Here is a 7,106-nt window from a genome sequence, read left to right on the forward strand (position 1 = left end):
GACCACCTCTTCTAAACGTAAGCTTTCTTGATTCTTGGCTACCTGGGAGCTGAAAGGTAAACTTTCTTGTTTTCATTTCATTTCAACACCCTCCAGAGTGTGAAGAGAAGATGGGACTCTCTGGTGGTATTTGTGAGTGCTGCAACCATATCTTTTCCTGCTGATGATTATGAGTCTGAGGCTGCTTATGATCCCTATGCTTGCCAGGGCAATTATAATCTGCACACAGGAGATCCAAAGCAGGATCTGGCTTATGAACATTAGTATGAACAGTAGACCTATCAGGTGATCCTCAAAGTAATCAAAAACTTCATCTAGTGTTTCCACAAACCCATCTCAGATCTGATTGACCAGGAGGTGTATGAGCTGCAGGCCAGCCATGTGTCCAGTAATGTCATTGACCAAAAGTTGTATGAGATCGAGGACATCTGTGACAGCTGAACAAAGCTGACTGAAAGATTCTTCAAGAATATACCCTGGCCTGAGACTGAAGCCCTTGTTCCACAGGTTGGCAACAGTGCTGTCTTCCTGATTTTGTACAAAGAATTATATTACAGGCAGGTATATGCCAATGTCAGTGAGGGAGCCTCCTTGGAGCAGGGGTCTGAATCATATACAACTACTGCAATCTCTTCAAAAACATTCTTAATGCTAATGGTTCTGTTCCCCTTGAGCTACTCAACCTGTGGTTCTGGGATAACATCAATGAGTTCATCTATCAGTTTCAGTCTATCGCTTCTCGGCCTTTTGGCTAAGATCAAGTGTATCAGTTTCAGTCTTTCAGTCAGTACCGCTGTAAGACTGATGAGAAGTCAGAGGAGGAGACTGACTTCCTTTGTTCTAATTCCAAAATCTGGAATGTTCATAGTGCCCTCAATGTTCTTCACTTCTTGGTAGACAAGTCCAACATTAACTGACAGTTGGAGAGGTACACAAGTGGAGGTGACTCTGAGAGTGTGGCTGGGGAGTATGGACAGCACTCCTTATATAAGAAGCTTGGCTACTTCAGCCTGGTGGGTCTTCTGCATCTGCACTTCTATTGGGATTTTACCACCAGGTCATCAAGGTACTAGAGAATATCAAACTGAACAAGAAGAGCATGAATTTTTGTGTGCCTAAGTGCCAGGTCACCACATACTATAACATCAGTTTTGCATATTTGATAATGTGTTGCTAACAGGATGCTATCTGGATCATTGCCAACATCCTCTTCTATATCCAGAGGACTGAAGAGCATGTTTCAGAGGACCACATATAAGTATGAGATGATTAATAAATAGAATAAGCAGATGCATGTGCTGCTGGCCATCATCCTCACTATGTACCCCATGCAAATTGACAAGAGCATTCACCTCCTGCTGTGGGAGAAATACAGAACCCCAGGTCTATGAGGAAATTTTAAGATACTCCTGTCCCAAATTACTGTCACCTGTAGTGCCCAACTATGGCCATGTTCACCCCAACTACACAAGGAAACCTTGGAGCAGATGAAGGTGTTTTCTGATGAAGTGCAAGAGCAGGCTTCCTCAAGCTCTACACCACCATGCCTATAGACAAGCTGGCTGGGTTCCTGGACCTCACAGAGTGGGAGTTCCATGTCAGCTCCTTGTCTTCAAACACAAAATGAAGAACCTAGTCTGGACCAGGGTCATCTCTGCTCTAGATGGCAAATTTCAGTCAGCCTCTGAGGTTGAATTCTGCATTGGTAAGGACATGATCTATATTGCACACACCAAGGGTGCCAGGCCCTATGGGGATTTCTTCATCTGGAAAATACACAAATCTGAGGAGCTCAGTCAAACCCTGAAGAAGACGGGGCAGAGATCCTGAGTTATATTCACATTCTTGTTAGGTACCTGTTTTGAAGTCTTTGTAGGTGGGGTGTATTTTTTCACCATGAGCCCTTACTTATATCAGACATCAGCCATTCCACTGAGTTGAGGTTTATTTGAATTAAGGACTGAAATGTTTTAAATAGACCTCAGTAAAGGATCTTCTTTGGAAAAAGAGAGAAAGAAGATGGGAAATATATTGCCCTAGAACTATACCCTTGCCACACTCTCTAGCTTGAGCAGCCCTAACATCTGTTTGCATTTTCCCTGTAGTCAAGGACCCAGGTCTCTGCTGCTGCCATCTCTTCTGCTACTGAGTTCAGGTCCTGGTGAATCAGCTGGTCTTGACCCTTCAGTATCTCTTGAGCATGTCACATCAGTGCACTGCTTATTCCCATAATGTATACCATCTGTTTAGGGGTCACTGATCATCCCTGAAATATGAAATACCAAAGACTCTCCTGGAACCATGCATGTCAGACCCAGAAACATATGGGAGTTGATATCCAGGGGAGCAAAAATATGACCAACTGGATACAGGATGAGAATGAGCTCCTCTTTCTTTCTTTGCTCCCTAACTCTAAAGGCTGGATTGGAGAGGCAAGAGATCTCTACGGCTGCCCAAAAGACTTCCTGCATGACCCTTTGATCATCTTGTTACAAAATTGTGGTCAGCTTGGGAATATATTACCTTACTTTCTTTTTTATTTAAATTCAATTAGCAAACATATAGTACATCATTAGTTTCAGATATAGAGTTCAATAATTTATCAGTGGGGTATAACACCCAGTGGTCATCACATCACATGCCCTCAATGCTAATCACCCAATTACCCCATCCACCCACCCACCAACCCTCCAGCCATCCTCAGTTTGTTTCCTGTAGTTAAGAGTCTCTCATGGTTTTTCTCCCTTTCTGATGACTTCCCATTCTGTTTTCTCTCCCTTCCCCATCTTCCTCTGTGCTGTTTCTTATTTTCCACATGAGTGAAACCATATGATAATTGTCTTTCTCTGATTGACTTATTTCACAAAACATAATACCTTCCAGTTCCATCCATGTAGATGTAAATAGTAACTATTCATCCTTTCTGATGGCTGAAAAATATTCAATTGTATACATGAACCACATCTTCTTTTTTTTATTATGTTATGTTAATCACCATACATTACATCATTAGTTTTTTTAAAATTTTTTATTGTTATGTTAATCACCATATATTACATAATTTGTTTTGGTGTACTGTTCCATGATTCATTGTTTGTTCATAACACCCAGTGCTCCATGCAGAACGTGCCCTCTTTAATACCTATCACCAGGCCAACCCATGTTCCAACCCCCACTCCCCTCTAGAACCCTCAGTTTGTTTTTCAGAGTCCATCATCTTTCATGGTTCGTCTCCCCCTCCAATTTCTCCCCTTCATTCTTCCCTTCCTGCTATCTTCTTCTTTTTTTTTTTTAACGTATAATGTATTATTTGCTTCAGAGGTACAGATCTATGATTCAACATTCTTGCACACTTCACAGCGTTCATCATAGCACATACCCTCCCCAAAGTCTATCACCCAGCCACCCCATCCCTCCCACCCCCCACCACTCCAGCAACCCTTAGTTTCCTGAGATTAAGAATTCTTCATATCAGTAAGGTCATATGATACGTGTCTTTCTCTGATTGACTTATTTCGCTCAGCATAATACCCTCCAGTTCCATCCACATCATTGCAAATGGCAAGATTTCATTCTTTTTGATGGCTACATAATATTCCATTATATATATATATATATATATATATATATATATATATATATATATATATATATATACCACCTCTTCTTTATCCATTCATCTGTCGATGGACATCTTGGCTCTTTCCACAGTTTGGCTATTGTGGACATTGCTGCTATAAACATCGGGGTGCATGTACCCCTTTGGATCCCTACATTTGTATCTTTGGGGTAAATACCCAGTAGTACAATTGCTGGATCATATGGTAGCTCTATTTTCAACTTTTTGAAGAACCTCCATACTGTTTTCCAGAGAAACCACATCTCCTTTATCCATTCAACTGTCAACGGACATCTTGGCTTTTTCCACAGTTTGGCTATTGTGGACATTGCTGCTATAAACACTGGGGTGCAGGTGCCCCTTCGATCATTACATTTGTATCTTTGAGGCAAATATTTAGTAGTGCAATTGCTGGGTCATAGGGTAGCTCTACTTTTAACTTCTTGAGGAGTCTCCGTACTGTTTTTCAGAGTGGCTATACCAACTTACATTCCCACCAACAGTGTAAGAGGGTTCCCCTTTCTCCACATCCTCACCAACACTTGTTGTTTCCTGTCTTGTTAATTTTAGCCATTCTGATTGGTGTGAGGTGGTATCTCATTGTGGTTTTGATTTGTATTTCCTTGATGGCAAGTGATGTGGAGCATTTTTTCATGTGTCTGTTGGCCATTTGGATGTCTTCTTTAGAGAAATGTCTGTTCATGTCTTCTGCCCATTTCTTAAATGGATTATTTGTTTTTTGGGTGTTGAGTTTGAGAAGTTCTTTATAGATCTTGGATACCAGCCCTTTATCTGTTATGTTATTTGCAAATATCTTCTACCATTCCATAAGTTGCCTTTTCATTTTTTGACTGTTTCCTTTGCTGTGCAGAAGATTTTTATCTTGATGAAGTCCCAATAGTTCATTTTTGTTTTTCTTTCCCTTGACTTTCAAGATGTGTCTCACAAGAAGTTGCTGTGGCCAAGGTCAAAGAGGTTACTGTCCGTGTTCTCTTCTAGGATTTTGATGGATTCCTGTCTCACATTTAAGCCTTTTATTCATTTTGAGTTTATCTTTGTGTATGGTGTAAGAAAGTGGTCCAGTTTCATTCTTCTACGTGTGGCTGTCCAATTCTCCCTGCACCATGTATTGAAGATACTGTCCTTTTCCCATTGGATATTCTTTCCTGCTTTCTCAAAGATTAGTTGACCATAGAGTTGAGGGTCCATTTCTGGGTTCTCTGTTCTGTTCCATTGATCTATGTGTCTGTTTTTGTGCCAGTACCATGCTGTCTTGATGATTACAGCTTTGTAATATAGCTTAAAGTCTGGCATTGGGATGCCTCCAGCTTTGGTTTTCTTTTTCAACATTTCTCTGGCTATTTGGGGTCTTTTGCTGATTCCATACAATTTTTAGGATTGTTTGTTCCAGGTCTGTGAAAAATGTCAATGGTATTTTGATAGGGATGGCATTGAAGGTGTAGATTGCTCTGGATAGCCTAGACATTTGAAAATGTTTATTCTTCCAATCCATGAGCATGGAATGTTCTTCCATTTCTTTGTGTCTTCCTCAATTTCTTTCATGTGTTCTGTAGTTTTTAGAGTACAGATCCTTTACTCTTTGGTTAGGTTTATTCCTTGGTATCTTATGGTTTTTGGTGCAATAGTAAATAGGATCAATTCCTTAATTTCTCTTTCTTCTCTCTCATTGTTAGTGTATAGAAATGCAACTGATTTCTGTGTATTGATTTTATATCCTGCCACATTGCTGAATTCCTGTATGAGTTCTAGCAATTTTGGGGTGGAGTCTTTTGGTTTTCCACATAAAGTATGTCATTTATGAAGAGTGAATTTGACTTCTTTCCCAATTTGAATGCCTTTTATGTCTTTTTGTTGTCTGATTGCTGAGGCTAGAACTTCTAGTGCTACGCTGCACAACAGAGGTGAGAATGGGCATCCCTGTCGTGTTCCTGACCTTAAGGGAAAAGCTCTCAGTTTTTCCTCATTGAGAATGATATTTGCTGTGGGCTTTTCATAGATGGCTTTTATGATATTGAGGTATGTTCCCTCTACCCCTACACTGTGGAGAGTTTTAATCAAGAAAGAATGCTGTATTTTGTCAAATGCTTTTTCTACATCAATTGAGAGGAACTTGTCCTTCCTTTTATTTTGTGATGTATCACACTGATTGATTTGCAAATGTTGAACCACCCTTGCAGCCCAGGAAAAAAAATCCCACTTGGTCGTGGTGAATTATCCTTTTAATGTACTGTTGGATCCTATTGGCTAGGATCTTGGTGAGAATTTTAGCACCCATGTTCATCAGGGATACTGGTCTGTAATTCACCTTTTTGATGGGGTCTTTGTCTGGTTTGGGGATCAAGGTAATGCTGGCCTCATAGAACGAGTTTGGAAGTTTTCCTTCCATTTCTATCTTTTGAAAGAGCTTCAGAAGAATAGATATTAGTTCTTCTTTAGAAGTTTGGTAGAATTCCCCCTGGGAAAACATCTGGCCCTAGACTCTTGTTTGTTGGGAGATTTTTGATGACTGCTTCAATTTCCTTGCTGGTTATGCATCTGTTCATGTTTTCTGTTTCTTTGTGTTTCAGTCTTGGTAGTTTATAAGTTTCCAGGAATGCATCCATTTCTTCCAGATTGCCTAATTTATTGGCATATAGTTGCTCACAATATGTTAAAATTCCCTCTATTTCCTTGGTGTTGGTCGTGATCTCTCCCCTTTCATTCATGATTTTATTAATTTGGGTACTTTCTCTTTTCTTTTGGATAAATCTGGCCAGAGCTTTAGCGATCTTATTAATTCTTTCAGAGAACCAGCTTCTAGTTTCATTAATCTGTTCTACTGCTCTTCTGGTTTCTATTTTATTGATTTCTGCTCTAATCTTTATTATTTCTCTTCTCCTGCTTGGTTTAAGATTTATTTGCTCTTCTTTCTCCAGCTCCTTTAGGTGTAAGTTTATCTTGCATATTGGGATTTTTCTAATTTTTTGAGAGAGGCTTGTATTGCTATGTATTACCCTCTTAGGACCACCATTGCTGTATCCCAGAGGTTTTGAACAAATGTGTTTTCATTCTCATTAGTTTCCATGAATTTTTTAAGTTCTTCTTTAATTTCCTGGTTGACCCATTCAGTCTTTAGTACGATCCTCTTTAACCTCCAAGTGTTTGAGTTCCTTCCAAATTTCCTCTTGTGATTGAGTTCCAGTTTTGAAGCATTGTGGTCTGAGAATATGCAGGGAATAATCCCAATCTTTTGGTACTGGTTGAGACCTGACTTATGACCCAATATGCGATCTATTCTGGAGAATGTTCCATGGGAACTTGAGAAGAATGTATATTCTGTTGCTTAGGAGGGAATGCTCTGTATATATCTGTGAAGTCCATCTGGTCTAGTGTGTCATTCAAAGCCCTCATTTCTTTGTTGCTTATCTGCTCAGATGATCTGTCCATTGCTGTGAGTGTGGTGTTGAAGTCCCCTAGTATTATTGTA

The 7,106-nt window shown here is 39.9% G+C and overlaps 1 pseudogene; it reads left to right on the forward strand.

The window, feature by feature from the left end:
* Positions 1–361: 361 nt before the first annotated feature.
* On the forward strand, positions 362–1,830 carry LOC114224759 (eukaryotic translation initiation factor 3 subunit L pseudogene; annotated as a pseudogene).
* The last annotated feature ends 5,276 nt before the right edge of the window (positions 1,831–7,106 follow it).

This window comes from Eumetopias jubatus, unplaced genomic scaffold (assembly GCF_037043125.1).
Source record: "Eumetopias jubatus isolate StellerSeaLion01/CBP00866 unplaced genomic scaffold, mEumJub1_p1.0 scaffold_17, whole genome shotgun sequence".
Lineage (NCBI taxonomy): Eukaryota > Metazoa > Chordata > Mammalia > Carnivora > Otariidae > Eumetopias > Eumetopias jubatus.